Source organism: Armigeres subalbatus, chromosome 3, assembly GCF_024139115.2.
Source record: "Armigeres subalbatus isolate Guangzhou_Male chromosome 3, GZ_Asu_2, whole genome shotgun sequence".
NCBI lineage: Eukaryota > Metazoa > Arthropoda > Insecta > Diptera > Culicidae > Armigeres > Armigeres subalbatus.
In genome coordinates, this window is record NC_085141.1 from 152,664,829 (window position 1) to 152,685,031 (window position 20,203).

At 40.5% G+C, this 20,203-nt stretch overlaps 1 protein-coding gene and 1 long non-coding RNA gene across 3 annotated transcripts in view; one reads left to right on the forward strand and one right to left on the reverse strand.

Moving 5' to 3' along the window:
* LOC134221022 (COMM domain-containing protein 4) overlaps positions 1-20,203 on the forward strand; it is a 161,402-nt gene that overhangs the window by 8,419 nt on the left and 132,780 nt on the right. The gene's annotated exons all lie outside the window — the stretch shown is intronic.
* On the reverse strand, positions 9,835-10,777 carry LOC134225483 (uncharacterized). Of its 2 annotated transcripts, none has more exons than XR_009983256.1 (4): positions 10,587-10,777; positions 10,384-10,508; positions 10,138-10,308; positions 9,835-10,044 (listed from the first exon to the last, which is right to left on the reverse strand). It is a non-coding gene; the product is annotated as an uncharacterized LOC134225483 (long non-coding RNA). The 2 variants fall into 2 exon arrangements; XR_009983257.1 differs by having other exon boundaries at positions 10,134-10,308.

Here is a 20,203-nt window from a genome sequence, read left to right on the forward strand (position 1 = left end):
TCATTATTTTTATCATTCAATTTGGCGAATGTCTTAGACTGCCAAGAATAGGTATTTTCCCCTATTTGAAAAGATCGTTTTCTTACTTTTTGCACTTAGCCGAAGCAAACAGCCTTTTTCAAGGCTCCAAGAGTTAAAAATAATGTTCTCTTTCAGTCGCTATCGCACGGATTAGAAGGCTTTTCAGTGGAAGGGCTGAGATACAGTCTACATCCCCTGCTGAGCCAACTTGTGGTTTATTTCAGGCAGTCCTTCAGTGGGAAGGTTGCCACTGTCGAGGCTAATATTCCGTGACCGGACAGATACTTCCTGAATTTTTTTTGATGATTCTTGTTCGAGGTAGATCTGATTTCTGTGATGGTTTGATGAGAAGATTTTGCCAAGGAATGGTATGCAACGCTGATTATTTATCCAAAATAGTTGGTGTGAGAAATTTGGACATATTATGTATCTTAAAGGCATCTTAAAGTCAAGTCCTACGTCCACTTAGCGGTTATATCACAGACATTACCCACTGTTCGTTTTTTACCTATAATATAAGTAAAGTTTGCAAAACCCAAATATGGGTGAAATGAGTACCCATAAATAGGTAAATTGATCTAAGCGTGTATGGTGCAACTCAGCCTGGTGAATTTCGTCCATATGGTCCAATGCACCGAATGAACATAATGACGTTTGAGACGGGCGCTGTTTACTAAAAATGAACACTTGCATGAACTCGATGAATGAAAAAGTATTCATTCTTAGTAAACAGCGCACCGCTCAAACGTCAATGATGAACTCGGTGCATTGGACCATTAAATATGGATGAACCTTTGTTTATATACAAACCACCGATACCTGTCAAATTTTGACAGGTATCGGTGGTTTGTATATAAACAAAGGTTCATCCGCTAATGTGTTGCTAATCTTCGTGAAGAGCGCGAGCGGTGCTCGCATAAAGTGCTCAGTACGAGTTATTGTTATGAGGTTTAATGAGCGCGAGTGGGGCTCGCATAAAGTGCTCAGTGCAACTTAGTGTTGCTAATCTTCGTAAAGAGCGCGAGTGGTGCTCGCATTAAATGCTCAGTACGAGTTATTGTTAGGAATTTTTGAATGAGCGCGAGTGGTGCTCGCATTAAGTGCTCAGTGCAACTTAGTTGCTAATCTTCGTAAAGAGCGCGTGTGGTGCTCGCATTAAGTGCTCAGTACGAGTTATTGTACTTTGTAGATGTAGTTTGGGGCCCTCCTTAGCCGTGCGGTAAGACGCGCGGCTACAAGCAAGACCATGCTGAGGGTGGCTGGGTTCGATTCCCGGTGCCGGTCTAGGCAATTTTCGGTTTGGAAATTGTCTCGACTTCCCTGGGCATAAAAGTATCATCGTGTTAGCCTCATGATATACGAATGCTAAAATGGTAACTTGGCTTAGAAACCTCGCAGTTAATAACTGTGGAAGTGCTTAATGAACACTAAGCTGCGAGGCGGTAATGTCCCAGTGGGGGATGTGATGCAAATGAAGAAGATTTCAAATCGTCGCGGCCGATAAGGTGGGAAATTGATAATATTATTGACTGTTTCATTGGTAACAAAACGCGCCGCTCACTTTTTGAGCACCTTCAAAATCGTCGCCAACAACTATGTTTTGAAATTGTGTTAATAGGACATTACATCATTTAATCTGCATGAAAAACAGGGCTCAATTTCGGGAAATAATAAGATTATCGAGGGTCTATCTCATTTGGATAATTAAACTGTAATTAAACTTAAAAGTGACATTTCTCGCTTAACTTTTCAAAAGGACCTAAGTAACATTTTTTTCATGAATTAATTTGAGTACTGCAATCAAAAGCTTTCATGTTTTTCTGTTTATTGCGCTATTCTAATTAAATCATGAAAAAATGTTACTTAGGTCCTTTTGAAAAGTTAAGCGAGATTTCAATAATTATCAAATAACCCTGCTCGCAGAGCAAGATTACTTTCGACAGATATCGAATCATTTTGCATCGATGTCTTATTGGAATTGCTGGGCAGCACCAGCCATTCTTATTACCGGGTTATTTGCTAATTTTCGAACTGTCACTTTTAAGTTTAATTCTCCAAATGAGACAGATCCTGAGTTTAGAAAATTTTGCTCACAGTTGATTCGACACTTAGCCTGAAAAATGAGTGACACTTTTTTACTCATTTTTTCTGCAAATAAAAGTGGTATTTTGGCCATTACTTCCGAGCCCATAGTCCGATCTGACCAATTTTCAATAGGAAACAATGGCAGAGTATCCTGCGTCGAATGCAACTTGTTACGAGTAAATCGGTTAAGGATAAGTACCTGAAAAATGAGTGACATTTTTTTGGGTGGGTGCGCACAGACACACACACATACACACACACACACACACACACACACACACACACACACACACACACACACACACACACACACACACACACACACACACACACACACACACACACACACACACACACACACACACACACACACACACACATGCCACCATGCCTAGGAAAGTCCACCCTAGGAATGGGAGACCACCGGCTTACTGGTGGACTCAAGCAATTGCGAACCTGCGCCGCGCCTGCCTACGGGCAAGGAGGCGGATGCAGCGAGCACGCACAGAAGAGGAGCGTGTTGAACGACGGGTGGCGTTCGTGGCTGCTAGAGCCGCTCTGAAGACTGAGATTAGATCAAGCAAAAAAGCCTGCTTCGAGGGCCTGTGTCAAAGTGCCAACGCGAATCCATGGGGTGACGCCTATAGGGTCGTAATGGCCAAGACACGTGGGGCGATGGCCCCTACAGAGCGGTCTCCAGAGATGCTGGAGAGGATCATTCCCACGTCACGACCCAAGCCCCTGGCCTCCCTTCGTGGAGCTGCCAGGAGCCAGGGTGGCCGACGAGGGAAGAGTAACTGTGGCGGAACTTGCGGGGATTGCACAGTCCCTTAGTGTAGGTAAGGCGCCAGGACCGGATGGTATTCCGAACCTGGCCATTAAAGCGGCCATTGCCGAGGCTCCCGAGATGTTCAGATCTGTCATGCAGAGATGCCTGGACGAGGAGTCTTCCCTGAAGCATGGAAAAGGCAGAGCTTGGTCCTATTGCCAAAGGCGGAAAACCACCGGGGATCCGTCGGCATATAGACCAATATGCCTGCTTGATACGGCGGGGAAGGTGCTCGAGAAGATCATCCTCAACAGGTTGTTGATACGCACGGAGGGTGCGGATGGTCTATCGAGTAACCAGTTTGGCTTCCGAAAGGGTAAGTCGACCGTAGACGCTATCTTGTCGGTTACCAAATCCGCGGAGATAGCTATCCAGCGTAAGAGGAGGGAGTTCGCTATTGTGCAGTAGTGACTCTCGACGTGAGGAATGCTTTCAATAGTGCCAGTTGGGCAGCTATTGCAGATGCGCTCCTGCGTCTTGAATTCCTGAGTACCTGTACAAGATTCTCGGAAGTTACTTCCAGAATCGAGTACTGGTATACGACACGGAGGCGGGTCGGAAGTGCGTTGACATAACCTCAGGGGTTCCGCAAGGTTCCATACTGGGTCCGGTGTTATGGAACGTCATGTACGACGGTGTCTTGAGGTTGAAGTTCCCGGTGGGCGTGGTAATCGTCGGCTTCGCTGACGATATTACGCTGGAGGTCTACGGCGAATCGATCGAAGAGGTGGAGTTGACTGCAGCCCACTCGATCGCAATTGTGGAGGAGTGGATGAGTTCCAGGAAGTTAGAACTGGCTCACCACAAGACTGAGGTGGTTGTTGTTAACAACCGAAAGTCGGAGCAGCAAGCGGTGATAAGGGCAGGCAACTGCACGATCACCTCTGAACGCTCAATCAAACTCTTGGGGGTAATAATCGACGATAAGCTCACCTTTGGTAGCCACGTCAATTACGCCTGCAAGCGTGCCTCCACAGCTATAGTGGCATTGTCCCGGATGATGTCCAATAGCTCTGCGGTTTATGCCAGCAAGCGCAAGCTTCTGGCTAGCGTTGCTCTGTCCATACTGAGGTATGGGGGGCCAGCTTGGGGCACGGCACTGCGTATTAACTGCTACAGAACGAAGTTAGAAAGTACGTATAGGCTCATGTGCCTAAGAGTTGCGAGCGCATACCGTACCGTGTCGCACGATGCACTCTGCGTCATCACCGGCATGATGCCTATTGCATGGTGACCAGCGAACCGGGAAAACCGGGAGAACCGGGAAAAAACCGGGAATTGAAAATCACCGGGAAAATATCGGGAAATATGCGGGAAATTTAATAACCACCGGGAAAATTTTCAAATCTGAATTTTTGTCTCTTTGTAAAAAATAGTGCAGTAATCTCAAACATCATGAGAGAATTGGTAGACTCATTTGCTCATTCCATTCTATTTCAGAGTTTACAAATTTCTAAAGAAGGTCGTGTATTTATGAAGACCCTTCAATCAAGTTGACCAAAGTTGAGTTTCAGACATAGTAATTAATTACAACTCCTGGTTACTTATACATATCCGGAACATGAGCAATCAACTTTGATTGCAGCGATTTTTTTGTATTAAATCTGATTTGAACTTTCCCTAATTTTTAATTATCTCAATCGATTCCTTTTAGGTTCTCTAATTTGTCCAAATAAATATATTTGGTATCGCTCCTCTTTTATTTCAAATATTGAAACATTTTCAAAGCCATTAAAAAAAAAACACCTTCGTTTTCAACAATAATATTGTATTCAACAAAAAAAATTGTCTTTGACGATCCTCATGATGCATCAAAGAGTTGTGAAGATGGAAATTTGATTCATAGTTACACATTATATTAATTCGTGACATCATATGAGGTTTAGGTTCGGTATTCTTGTTTACGGACGAACTATACTTTCAAACGTAAACAAAAATATGGACTTTCACATGTTCTTAGAAAATAAGGTTTATTATCAAATTGTTGAATGATTTGAATAAATGCGATACATAGGAGATGTTTAAACATTTATTTTTTTTTTAATATTTTTCGATATTTTTCTGCAGAATCGCAATGTCTAAATACCTAATTTGTCATGAGTTCATACTTACTGGAATAAAAAAATCAAACGATTTAAGTAAAAATAGTATTATTTAGCCAGCAAAAATCACTCTTCTACATTTAATTTTGCAGTTGCAGTACACCCGATTCTTTTTTACACGGGGGATGCGTTTCGTGTAAAAAAGTTTTCAGTTCAAAATCCATTCAAAAAAAGTTTTATGATTTCTCGACGAATCATGCGAAATGGAGCAGCTTTGCAAACATTTTGTATAGGATTTTTTTTACTCGGTCGTGTAAAAAAAATCCGTTTAAAAACAAAATTAGGTGTATAATTGTTTATATGGAAATTCTTATCTATTTTTAATATTTATGAATTCGCGGATTTTTTATTTTTTTTTCTAATACTTATATTGTGCTTATTAGAGGCCTGAATAAGAGAAACGCGGATAGAAAATATGACTCTGCCAACACTGCATTCATTCTTCTGCATCAAAGAACAACACATGAAAAGGAAGAAATGGTTTATGTAGATAAAATCTCACAATCCGCTATTTGATGTGTCCACATCACTTAACAATATAATCCAATAAACAATGCAATTTCATTTCATAGTGTATAAATAACTTGCATATATTATTGAAAACTTATGTAAAATTTGCTTATTTAAAAATGGCATAAAATCGAATTTAGCCGTTTTCAGTATTTGAGCAAACATTTTGGCTGCTTGACAGGTCTCCTGCTCGATTGGCTGCTGTTTTTTGACGGTTCGATTGACGGCACATACCTATCCGCGTTTCTCTTATTCAGGCCTTTAGTGCTTATATATTTTTTTGTACCGGGAAATTTTCCATAATACCGGGAGAAAACCGGGAAATAACCGGGAATTTGAAATTCAAAATTCACTGGCCACCCTGCTATTGACATCGTTATCGGTGAAGACATAGAGTGCTTTGAAATGCGCGGCACGAGAGGCATCCGCAGGACTGTCAGGTTGGCCTCAATGGTCAAATGGCAGCGTGCGTGGGACAGTTCCACTAAGGGTAGATGGACACATAGGTTGATACCGGAGATAGGTACGTGGGTCAAGAGGCGCCATGGGGAAATCACTTTCCACCTGACCCAGGTCCTTACAGGCCATGGTTGCTTCAGGCAGTACCTACACCGGTTCGGACACTCGGCCTCGCCCGAGTGTCTGGTGTGCGTTGGTTTAGAGGAAACGGCGAAACACGTGTTGTTCGTGTGCCCGCGTTTTCGCACAATGCGTGACCACATGCTTGCCACATGTGGTCTGGACACTACCCCGGACAACCTAGTTCGGAGGATGTGTAAAGATGAAGTTGGCTGGAACGCCGTTTTATCGGCTATCGTCCAAATCGTCTCGGAGCTACACAGAAGGTGGCGCGTGGACTCGAGGGATGGCTAGTTCAGGCGCAAATAAGAGGTGGTCCAAGGGTTCGGAGTCGGCTTCATGGGTCATACCGGTGCCTTGTGGTCGAACTCGATCCTTTTATCGAACAAGTGGCCGCGTGAAAATCAACATGGTATCGTCGCTTTCGCGGCTTCGGTCAACCGGGCGGGTTCCGAGCCCGAGGACGGAAAGGGGTCCTCGTCAAGGCTGGGGCAGGCGTAGGCACCGTGTCGGCAAGTCCCTCTGTGTGCTGGCGAATAGGCCCTATCGCAGAAAGGTCAATTTGGGGTGCACGCGGCATCATCATTCTTGATACCAGTCGTGCAGAGGGAAGCAGGCGCGAAGTCGACCCTGCCCACCTTCCGAGGACATAGGGCGTGGTAAGGCCACCTGGAAAGCCGGCAATGCGCTGGCACGATATCATGGTGTTCTTCTAAAAAAGCGAGTCACGATGTTCGATGCTGCAAGGACACGCAGCTAACCTCGAGGGTGCGTTATGCACTGGCCCCCCTTTGAAGCATTACTTTCTGGTTGTACCGAAGGGACGATGGGCTTGGCGGCAATGGAAAGGGTTTAGCTGGTCGGGGATGCAGTCCTGCCTCCCTCATTGGAGGTGGCCCCTAACCCAGCACTTCCTGGTCAACCCAGGATGTCTGTTGAGCAGATTCCCCCTCCATTGTTTAGGAAGAAAAAAACACACACACACACACACACACACACACACACACACACACACACACAGACATCACCTCAATTCGTCGAGCTGAGTCGATCGGTATATAACACTGTGGGTCTCCGGGCCTTCTATAAAAAGTTTGTTTTTGGAGCGATCATATACACCCTCATTCTTGTTTACGTTCGTATCGGATACGTTAGAACGTATCAACAGTTCGCATTCTCGTTTTCGTTCGAACCAATTCTAACCATTCGATTTTTCGAACATCATTCGTTCGAGTGTTTGCCCTATTCCCGTTTTCGTTCGAATGGACATTTTTGACTACTTTCAATTCGACGCTCTGACCTCGCGAATTGACACGAAACGAATCATTACGATTCTGTTTCAACTTTTCCATGTCGGTTGAAATGGTTCAAATGGATGTTCCTGGCGACGAAATTTTGTACATCTTACGTAAATAAAACATGTTTTTCATTTATCATAAAATTTGACTACCTGATTGCAACTTTACAGATACACATTATGACCTCAACAATAAGGGCGTTTTGAGTAAATTTGAACGATGCGTTTGAATTTTTTGAATGATTTTTTTTATGAACTTTTGAATGCTGCATAAATAAATTGAAATTTTGAATGCTGCAATGGCTTTGTAAAGCAGCATAAATGATTAAACATTAATTTTTTTAGAAATTCCCGAGCGAATTTCTAAAGTAATACTTTAGCGATTTTCTCAGGAATTCCTAGAGTAACTTCTGGAGGAACTCCCGGAAGAACTTCCGACGAAATTCCTGGATGAACTTCCGAGGAGATTCTGTAGGACCTTCCGGAAAAATGCCTGAAGAATCTTCCAAATAAGTTTCTAGATGAACGTTCAGAGAAATGCATGGAAGAAGTTGCTCCGGATGTTCCTTCAGGAATTGTTTCGGAAGTTCCTTAAAAATCCTCCGAAGGTGCATTCAGGAATTCCTCCGGAAGTTCTTCAAAATATTCCCCCGAAAGCTCTTTCAGAATATCCTTCAGGAGTTTCTCCAGAAATTCCTCAAGGCATCCCTCCGGAAGTTCCCCAAGAAATCCCTCCGGAAGTTACACAAGGAATTCTTCCGGAAGTTTTTCATGGGATTCCTCGGGAAGTTTTCCACGGGATCCTCCAGAAGTTCTTCAGGGAATTGCTCCGGAAGTTCCTCAAGGAATTCCTCCGGAAGTTCCTCAAGGAATTCCTCTGGATGTTCCTCAAGGAATTCCTCCAGAAGTCCCTCAAGAAATTCCTGCGGAAGTTCCTCAAGGAATTCCTAGGGTAGGGTGACCATATGGTATCCTAAAGGAGGACATGTCCTCCTTTTTCATTAAAAATCAGATGTCCTCCTTTTGCGCTAAAATGTCCTCCATTTTAGATATTTTGAGAAAACAGTTGAACAGAAAACATTTTCTGAAGAAATTTTTGTTCAATATTATTAAATTAATAAACAATAGTATAACCAAACAGGATTCCTTTCACAAAAAAAAACGTTGCACACGTTTATGTTTTTTTGCTTTCTAATCAGAAATATTTTCTTTAAAGGTTTCAAATAAATTCAATGTACATATCGAAAAATAAATCCGTGAGTTACAGCAGTACACTGCCGTGAATTATCTGTCCCATCTTTGCTGGGTTTCCTATTCATATGGGACAAATATGCGATTCACGGCAGTACAGGTGTCGAAGATGTCAAAAAGAGACGGAAATGTGAGAAATGGATTAGAAAAAATGCAAATACTTCTCACCAATCGAATTACCTGTTGAACGCATCGAACGGTACGTTTCTTAAATATGTGACGCAAAGAGCAGCTATGCTATGCCTAGAGTGAATTGGTAATCTAATCGGTCAAAACAGTTTAAAGTTTCTTTAGTCTGAATCTAAACAGTTTTCAATTTCTTCACTTGAGGACTTTGTGGACTGGTCATACAGTTAACATCTTTCTTATTCACACGCCTTAAATTGTGATTTTCAATGGCATTAAAGAAAAATACATTCACTGGTCTACTAAGCATATTGTGTTAATTGCTAATATAACCTACTGTTCGGTCAGGTATCTATTGCTAAATATTCAAAATGCGATAAGTTTTTCTTGTTAAAATTCTGTGGAATACCGCTGAAAAGGCCAGCATAATGATATTCAACATTCTTCCGGGAGTTCCTCAAGCAATTCCTCCAAGAACTCCTCCAGAAATTCTTTCGGACTTTCTTCAAAGAATTCTCCCGAGAATTCCTTAAGAAATTCCTCCTAAAATTTCTTCAGGAATTCGTCCTTGAGTTCCTCAAGCGATTCGTACTTGAGTTAGTACTGGAATTTCTCCTGAAGTTGCTTCAGGAAATTTTACTAGAGTTCCTCCTGAAAGCAAATCTTTATTAAGCGATTTATCTTTTTTTAAGAACTTTATTAAAGTGATTTTTCAACATAATTTTAAGTTCATCACTACACAGAAAGAAAAATCGTTAGTAAAATTAAAAAAACCGTTGGTAAAAATAAAAAGTTGCGTTGGTTCTTTTTCGTAGAGAGTTGTATATGTTTAGAACAAAAGTACGCCAGCTTTTGGAACAACCATGCTTCAAAAGTGGCATTGCGCTCTGAAATTAAAAGTTTTTGTACTGTCAAATCAAAAATGATACACTGTAAAAAATAAAAGTGAAATATTTTTGTTTCAAATGCCGATGTCATTATTATTGGGTTTTTATTAAAATTGAAATAATCAAGTCAAGAAAATATTTGGATATATTTTGAATTATTTTAATTGACGGATTGGAAATAAACAAATTACATTACAATTGACTTATACAAAATCTCGACTCTAAATTTCCAGGATCTTTCCATTGCCGTCCTCCAGAAAGACATTCCGATTGATGCTATGACGGTAAATCTCCCGATCTCGATGCATAATTTATGCCGAATCGCTGGTAGACATGAGACTTATCGGGACCATATCACTGAAACAGATCATATGAATAAACATTAGTATATATTTATACAGAAATATTCACCGGTTGTAATGTGAAAAAAGTCAATAAATAAGTACCTACTATTGAAATACTTGTAGGATCCGGAATATGACCAGTGATATGAGGCTTAAAGCAAAGGTCCATTCAGGAACCATTGGTCAATATATCTGCTGGGCAAGAAGAGAACTCAACTTCCTGCTGGTATCGCAGCCGGGGTTAAATGATTCCTTCCGCGATGAGCCATGAGAGGAACTGGATAAAAGAGAAAACAAATTATTAGTTACCGGTCGAGAAAACACTTTTGGAAGCCTTCGATTAAAAACTTACTCTATTTTGGTAGCAGCCGTTTTATTATTCGCTATAAACACTTAGTTTTGCGTGAAAACCTGGTGAAAATGGCAGATCTGCGTGATAACGGTTGATCATCGCTCATAACGTCACCTCCACAGAATCTAGATAAAGTAAATAATATTTATGAGCAATAAAATCAGAACTCTTTGTAATTGTTGCTCCCAGTTTTTAAGACCTACCTTTCGTTAAATGACTGGAAAACTCCAGCAATTTTAAAAAACATAAAAAACGCGATTTTAAAACAAAACTTTTATTGATGTTTTGATTTGTGATGGATGCTTGACTGAACCACACAATCACAAAAAGTTTTGTTTTTGATAGGTTGTGTTGACATTTTTAACATTTTAACACTGAAAGAAAATACTTTCAAATTCACACTCTGCACAGGAGAAAAATACTTTTAAAATCATAAATTCACTTTGACAGTAAAAAATAAACTTTTAATTTTAAGAAAATAAAACAACTTTTAAATGTAAAGTTGAAAATATTTATTAAAACAATTTTCTTTTGTTGTGTGTAACTAATGCAAGAAGTTCCTCCAGCAATTCCTCCGGAAGTTTTTCTTTTTTCTTCAGGAATTTCCCACGGAAGTTCCTTTAGGAGTTCCTCCGGAAGTTCCTTCAGAAATTCCTTCAGGAATTCCTCCGGAAGTTCCTTCAGGAATTATTCCGGAAGTGCCTTCAGAAATTCCTCCGGAAGTTCCTTCAGGAACTCCCCCAGAAGTTCCTTCAGTAATGCCTTCGAAAGTTCCTTCAGGATTTCCTCCGGAAGTTTTCAAAGAATTCCTCCAAAAATTTTTCAAGGAATTCCTCCAAAAGATCCTCAAGGAATTCCTCCAGAAGTTGCTCCGAATGTTCCTTCAGGAATTGTTTCGGAAGTTCCTTAAAAATCCTCCGAAGGTGCATTCAGGAATTCCTCCGGAAGTTCTTCAAAATATTCCCCCGAAAGCTCTTTCAGAATATCCTTCAGGAGTTTCTCCAGAAATTCCTCAAGGCATCCCTCCGGAAGTTCCCCAAGAAATCCCTCCGGAAGTTACACAAGGAATTCTTCCGGAAGTTTTTCATGGGATTCCTCGGGAAGTTTTCCACGGGATCCTCCAGAAGTTCTTCAGGGAATTGCTCCGGAAGTTCCTCAAGGAATTCCTCCGGAAGTTCCTCAAGGAATTCCTCCGGAAGTTCCTCAAGGAATTCCTCTGGATGTTCCTCAAGGAATTCCTCCAGAAGTCCCTCAAGAAATTCCTGCGGAAGTTCCTCAAGGAATTCCTTCGGAAGTTTCTCAAGGAATTCCTCCGGAAGTTTCTGAAGGAGTTCCTCTGGAAGCTCCTCAATGAATTCCTCCGGAAGTTCCTCAAGGAATTCCTCCGGAAGTTCCTCAAAAAATTCCTCCGGAAGATCCTCAAGGAATTCCTCCGGAAATTCCTCAAGGAATTCCTCCGGAAGTTCCTCAAAGAAATTCCTCCGGAAGTTCCTCAAAGAAACTCCTCCGGAAGTTCCTCAAAGAAATTCCTCCGGAAGTTCCTCAAAGCAATTCCTCCGGAAGTTCTTTAAAATATTTCCTCAAAAGCTCTTTTGAGAATTTCCTTCAGGAGTTTCTTCGGAAATTCTTCAAGGCATCCCTCCGGAAGTTCCCAAAGGTATCCCTTCGGAAGTTCCTCAAGGAATTCTTCCGGAAGTTCCTCAAGGAATTCCTCCGGAAGTTCCTCAAGGAATTCCTCCGGAAGTTCCTCAAGGAACTCCTCCGGAAGTTTCTCAAGGAATTCCTCCGGAAGTTCTTTAAAATATTTCCTCGAAATCTCTTTCAGAATTTCCTTCAGGAGTTTCCCAGAAATTCCTCAAGGCATCCCTCCGGAAGTTCCCAAAGGTAGCCCTCCGGAAGTTTCTCAAAGAATTCCTCCGGAAGTTCCTCAAGGAATTCCTCCGGAAGTTCTTCAAGGAATTCCTCCGGAAGTTCCTCAAGGAATTCCTCCGGAAGTTCTTCAAGGAATTCCTCCGGAAGTTCTTCAAGGAATTTCTCCGGAAGTTTCTCAAGGAATTCCTCCGGAGTTCCTCCGAAAGTTCTGCAAGGAATTCCACCGGAAGTTCCTCAAGGAATTCCTCCGGAAGTTCCTCAAAAAAATCCTCCGGAAGTTCTTCAACGAATGCCTCCAGAAGTTCCCCAAGGAACTCCTCCAGAAGTTCCCCAATGAATTGCTCCGGAAGTTTCCTCAGGAATTTCTCCAGAAGTACCCTCAGTACCTTCTCCGCAAATTCCTTCACAAGTCCCACAGGAATTTCTTCAGGAATTCCCCCAGAAGTTCCTTCAGGGAATTCCTCCGCAAAGTCTTCCAGGTATTCTTTCGGAAGTTCCTCCATGAATTCCTTCGGAAGTTCCTCAAGGAATTCCTCCGGAAGCTCTTCAAGGAATTCCTCCTGAAGTTCCTTCTGGAGTTCCTCCGAAAGTTCTTTAAAGAAAAACCCCCAAAAATTCCTCCAAGGAATTCTTCCGGAAGTTCCTTAAAGAATTCCTCTGGAAGTTTCTCCAGGAAATCCTCCGGAAGCTCTTCAACGTATTCCTCCGGAAGTTCATCAAGGAATTCCCCCGGAAGTTCCTCCATTAGTTTCCCCGGAAGTTGCTATAGGAATTTCTCCAGGGATGTCACCGCAAGTTACTCCAGGAAATTTCTCTACGAGTTACTACTTTTTCTAGAAAATTGCGTCTAGAGTTCCTCCGAGAACTTTTCCTGAAGTTGATCAGGGAATTTTTATGGGAATTTTTGGAAGTCCTTCAAAAAAAATCCTTGGGAATTCAACTGGAGTTTCCCCTGGGCTTTCCACCAGGCTTTTCTCATGGAGTTCCTCCAAAAGTGTATTTAGAGGTTCCTCCAGGATTTCCTTCAAATTTCTCCTGATGTTTCTTCAGGAATTCCATCAGAAGCTCCACCACAAATTTCTCTTGGAGTTGCTGAAGGAGCTTTACCAGAAATTTCTCCTGGAGTTTCTGCAAGAATTTCAACTGGTGTTTCTCCTAGGGTTTCCTCAGGAATTTCTTCTGGAGTTTCTCCAGGAATTCCTACTGGAGTTCCTTCAATAATTCCTTATGAAATTTCTCCAGAATTTACACCTGAAATTTCTCCTGAAGTTAATCCAGAATATCCTCCTAGAGTTTCTTCGGGAATTTCTACTGGAATTCCTACTAGAGTTTAACCAAGCTTCCCTCCAGATGTTCCTCCAAGAGTTCCACTAGAAGTTTCTACAGGGGTTCTCCCAGAAGCTCTTTCAGGAGTGCTTCTAGAAATTCCTCATGGAGTTGCTCCAGAAACTCCTCTTGAAGTTCATCCAATAATGCCTCCTGGAGTTTCTCCAAGAATTCTTCCAGAAGTTCCTCTAAGATTCTTTCAGAAAATCCTCCTGGAGCTTCGCTGATATTTCTCATTAAGTTTCTGTAGGAGTTCCTCGAGAATTTCAGCTGAAGTTTTTCCAGAAATTCCTACTGGAGTATCTCTTAGGGTTTCTCTAGGAATTCCTACTGGAGTTTGTCCAGGAATTTCTACTAGTGTTCCTCCAGGAATTCCCAGTGGGAATTCTCCAGCAATTCTCTATATATTCTTATATATAAAGTTTCTCCACGAATTGCTTCTGAAGTGTTCCCAGGAATTCCTCTCAAAACTCATTTAGAAATTTATCCTTGAGTTCCTGTAGAAGTTCCTCCAGGAATTTTTGGAATTTCTTCAGGAATTGCTCCTGGAGTTCGTCTAGGCATTCCTTTTGAAGTTCCTCCTGGATAAATTCTGAAGAAACTTCAGGAGAAATTCCTGAGAGAACTCCAGAAGGAATTCTTGGGGGAATCAAAGGGAAAAAATCTAGAGGTAGATTAGAAAAAAATATGAAAAATCAGAAATTTAAAAAAATAAATCACAAGGAAATTCATAAAAAAATTCAAGTGAGAAGTATAATGCAGAAGAGTTTCACGATTTTCCGTATATTTTCTGGAGAATTTCCCATTAAAATTCAGAAGAATTGTCTATGGAAATTAAGATGATTTTTCTAGAAATTCATTTTCGTAATAATTCTAAAGAATTCTCTGTAGAAATTTAGAAGAATTCCATTGAATATTTGCTGAGGAATTGTTGAAGAACAATTTTATGAGGAAATTTTGAACAATTAGTCGGGAAAACTCAGAGAATTTGAAAGAATTTACAGAGGAAATCTTGAAGACTTTTCCGAAGAATTTCCAAAGGATATTTTAACCTTTTCACTGTAGAACTTCTGAGGAATTCCTTCAAGGAATTCTGTAGAATATCGCGAGAGTATTTCTAATGTTTTTTCCGATGAAGATTCCGAGAGTTTTCACGTCGCAACCGCCGGCTAAAATGTCTCCCGGCGTAAACCCACTGACGGTGCACATATTGATTGCCCGTGGATATCATCAAAACACATCCTGTGAAAAATCAAAAGAAATTCCCCTTCGAATGAATGTAAAAATTTGAAAATTGCTTTCCGGAAAATCTTGTCTCTTGAGATAATTGTGTAGCTGTTAGCGCAAAACTCGGTCGCTGTTTCCAAATAATTCATTTATGACTATAAAAATAAGCGCATTTCAATCAATTTATAAAGTGGTTAGGGTTTAATTTATATTTTTTTATTAACACCATTAACATTTATTTGTAATCAGTTCGGAACTCGTCTTTAGAAACTCTTTGTACCATACAGAACTAACATGCAACTCAATCGAAACGAATCCCTGCGACGGACAACTACATCCTTCAGCGCACCGTTTTCATCTCCAGCTGCGAACTCTTAAACCAGCTGTTCCACGGAATGGCAAAAGGTTGGATAACCAATGCAGATCCACGGTGACAAATAATTGGAATAATGGCCACATTTTCCCGCGAAGTGTCTGCGTCCGCTACATTCCAGTGAAATTTCGTCCTATGCATCGATGCTGCTGATGGCATCTCCCGGTGTTTTTAATCTTTCTGCTCAGCCGTCCAACTATCCGTGGGATTTTCAGTTTTTTCCGATTCCGTTATCGCGATATCACAAGGAATTACTTAAAAACTGATATTTTATAAACGACGAGTAAAATATCTTAACCGAATATTTTTTATCTTTGTTTTGATTACTTGCATTTTGACAGCTTAGAAATGCTTCGAATGTGTTTGTCGATAGGGCAACACTTTTTCGAATACGTATCGCATTCGATTGGCGTTCGATCCGTTTACCGTTTTCGAAGTCATTCGAATCGATACGTTCGTTCGAATGTCAGATACGGACGTAAACAAGAATAATGGGCCAAACACAATGGATACGTTTGCGTGCGTTTTGACAGTTTTCCCATGGTAAAACTGTCAAAACGCACGCAAACGTATCCATTCTGCTCAGCTCTTAAGGGTGATAGCCTTTACGTATACTTCCCGCATAATTACAAACTGTACATGGATATTTTCCCGTGCGGTCGACAACAGTATCCTTTACTGTTGACAACTGTAAATGAACAATCTCATATAAAGTTTTAACAGTGTGTGGTACGGTTATTTGAAGAAATAACAATATGTTGAATGGGTTGTTAAGTTGTGTCACCATAAAAAATCGTCTGTTTTCGCGTGCAAAATTTTCGCTCAACAGTATGATAAAATGTTGACATATAATGCAGGAAATAAAGAACATTTTTTATCAGACCGCATCGTGCTTTCGTGCTGTGCGGTTCTTTCTCTTTGCGGAAGGAAGTTTTTAATACTACCCGAAGCTATTTTAATTTCAACGGTGCTTCTTAGCGCTATTTCTACCCACTGATCCCGTTACGATCTTTGCAAGGACCCGTGCCTTCGTTTTACGTTGGACCCGTTTGCGGAAGTAAAATTCCGACAAGCGGTGGTAATCCTGCAGGGACACCGTTCTGGGAAAAAACCTCTAAGAAGGTCACGTCTCCACGCTCAGCATTGAGTATTAATAAAAACAAGAGGGAAGGAGAGTCTCTGAATTCTCCACTTCCTTCAAAGAAACAAGGTTTCAAGACCGTCCTGCCCAAGCGCGGAAAAAATAGAAGGAAGCTGGAGACTTCAGATATTCCTTCTAAATCTAACGTTGACATTATTTCTTCTCCCATCGAACTGAGCAATCAGTTCGATTTGATTAATAACGAATTTGAGGAAATCGAATCTACCTCTAGCCCAGGTGATTCGATTCATGCGAAGAAACAACGGATTCCGCCAATTGTGGTATCTGTTGCCGAGTTTTCTGGCTTTCGGAATGAAATCTTGAGTAACCTTCGGGGATCAAGGTTTCATTTCAGATAGCTAGGAAGGGTGACTGCCGCGTTTTGCCGGGATCCTTTGACGATCGCAAACGTCTTCTCCAGTATTTAACTGAGAAGCGCCATAAATTCTTCACATACGACGACAAAACTGAGCGATTGTTCAAAGTCGTCTTGAAGGTCTGCCCAGTGATGACAAATCACTGGATGAGATTAAAATTGAAATTTCTGAATTACTTGGATTTTCACCAGTCCAAGTAATTAAGATGAAAAGGAATCCCACTCTGGTACTTCCCAAAGGGGCATTTCTGAAGAATTTTATTTAGTTCATTTTAACAAAAGTGAACTAAATAATATGAAAAGTTTGGAAGAGGCCTGTATTATGTCCCATGTCCGTGTTACATGGGAACATTTCCGCAGGCCAGAGGGAAATTTCCAAAACCCCACTCAGTGCCGTAGGTGCCAAAAGTGGGGTAACGGAACTAGACATTGCCACATGGATGCTAAATGCATGATTTGTGGTGGAACCTCTCACGCCAAGGACGCTTGTCCTGTGAGAGATGATTCCAATAAATTTAAGTGTGCAAATTGTGGGGTAATCATAAATCCAATTTCTGGGAATGCCCTTCACGCAAAAAGTTTTGAATTCCCGTGCAAAATTGATGACGGGAAATTCCAATCGGATCACAGATTCGACGGGTAGAAATTTTTCAAACGCTCAAATTTCGAAACCAGTTACCGGTCGAGCAATTCATACCCACCACAATTCACAAACAAATTTTGCCGCTCGTCAACGGGTAGCAAGCACTTCAGTAAATTCCAATTTTTCGAATGTACCTACGTATGCAAACATCGCTGCTGGTAGACAAAATTTCTCTTCTCAAAATGAGGTTTATACCCATGTCCCAACGGGAAATAATGGTCATGTTGCCGATTCAGGTAGCATGACTGCTTCCGATTTTGATTTTTTAACTGAACAATTGCATCACATGATTGATGCAATGTTCAAAGCAAATACCATTCCAGAAGCTGTTCAGGTTGGTATAAAGTACACACAAAAAATTGTTATCGGACTCCGTTTCAATGGATCCAAATAATTGTGTGAAAGTTCTAAATTGGAATGCCCGCTCTCTAAAGGGTAAGGAAGATGAATTATTCAACTTCCTAACAGTTCATAATGTGCATATTGCCATTATAACAGAAACCTATTTAAAACCAGGACTCTCCATTAAAAGAGATCCAAATTATTTTATCTACAGAAATGATCGTCTTGACAGCGCCTGTGGTGGGGTCGCCATTGTCATCAATAGACGTATCAAACATAAATTATTTTCTTCATTCAAAACCAAAGTTTTTGAAACCTTGGGAGTTTCTGTTGAAACAAATTTTGGAAAATTTTCCTTCATTGCAGCTTACTTGCCTTTTCAATGCAATGGGCAGCAAAAGAATTTGTTGAAAGCTGATCTTCAAATTCTGACTCGCAACAAATCTAAATTCTTCGTAATTGGTGACTTCAATGCCAAACACCGTTCATGGAATAATGCTCAAAGCAATTCCAATGGTAAAATTTTATTTGAAGATTGTTCTGCGGGATATTATACTATTCAATATCCCAATGGACCAACTTGTTTTTCTTCCAGTCGAAATCCTTCTACAATTGATTTAGTTTTAACGGATTCAAGTCAGCTGTGTGGCCAATTGGTAACTCATGCTGACTTTGACTCTGATCACCTTCCTGTGACATTTGAAATCTCACAAGAAGCCATTTATAATCCAATCAGCTCTACTTTTAATTATCATAGAGCTGATTGGGATTTATATAAAACGTATATCGATAGGAATTTTGATGTTGATATTCCTCTCGATACCAAAAGTGATATTGATAATGCTCTCGTATCTTTGACAAATTTAATTGTCGAAGCCAGAGGCATTGCAATTCCTAAATGTGAAATTAAATTCAACTCCATTATTATTGACGACGATCTTCAGCTACTGATCCGTCTTAAAAATGTGAGGCGAAGGCAATACCAAAGAACTCGCGATCCTACTTTAAAAGTTATTTGGCGAGATTTGCAAAATGAAATTAAAAACGTTTCGCTATTCTGAGAAATACCAACTTTGAGAATAATGTCTCGAAGTTGGATCCCAGTTCGAAACCCTTTTGAAATTAACGAAAATTCTTAAAAACCTCAAAAGCCAATTCCAGCGCTTAAAGAGGGAAATAAAATTTTATTAACAAATGGCGAAAAGGCTCAAAAACTTGCTCAGCAGTTCGAGAGTGCCCATAATTTTAGTCTAGGTCTCACTAGTCCAATTGAGGATCAGGTTACACGAAGCTTCGAAGACATTCTCAACCAAGATAATGTTTTTGACCCTTCGTTGGGAACTAATTTGGATGAAGTGAGATCTATTACTAGAAAATTTAAAAATATGAAAGCCCCGGGTGATGATGGTATTTTCTACATACTTATCAAAAAACTTCCTGAGAGCTCTTTATCCTTTTTGGTTAATTTATTTAACAAATGTTTTCAATTGGCATACTTCCCAGATAAATGGAAAAACGCCAAAGTTGTTCCAATTTTGAAGCCGGACAAAAATCCAGCTGAGGCTTCTAGTTATCGCCCAATCAGTTTGCTTTCTTCAATAAGCAAACTGTTTGAAAAGATTATTTTAAATAGAATGATGGTTCATATTAATGACAATTCTATTTTTGCTGATGAGCAATTTGGTTTTCGCCATGGGCATTCAACCACTCATCAGTTATTAAGAGTTACGAACTTAATTCGGCTCAACAAATCTGAAGGATATTCGACTGGAGTTGCTCTTCTTGATATAGAGAAAGCATTTGATAGTGTTTGGCATGAAGGTTTGATTGTAAAATTGATGAATTTTAATTTTCCTCTGTACATTATTAAACTGATCCAAAATTATTTATCAGATCGCTCACTGCAGGTAAACTATCAGAATTCTAAATCTGATAGATTACCTGTTAGAGCTGGTGTTCCCCAAGGCAGCATACTGGGGCCCATATTGTATAACATTTTTACTTCTGACTTACCTGATTTACCACCAGGGTGTCAAAAATCTTTGTTTGCAGATGACACAGGTCTCTCAGCCAAAGGGCGAAGCCTTCGTGTCATTTGTAGTAGATTGCAAAAAAGTTTGGATATTTTCTCCACTTACTTGCAGAATGGAAAATTTCCTGAATGCTTCCAAAACTCAGCTTATAATTTTCCCACATAAGCCGAGAGCTTCTTATTTGAAACCTTCTAGCAGACATATTGTCACTATGAATGGGGTTCCAATTAATTGGTCTAGCGAAGCTAAATATTTAGGACTTCTGCTAGATCAAAAATTAACTTTTAAAAATCACATTGAAGGCCTTCAAGCCAAATGTAACAAATATATTAAGTGTCTATATCCACTTATAAACAGAAAATCAAAACTTTGTCTTAAGAACAAACTTTTGATTTACAAACAAATTTTTAGACCAGCCATGTTGTATGCTGTGCCAATATGGACTAGTTGCTGCAGCACAACACGGCTTTTATCCTAGGCGATCTGT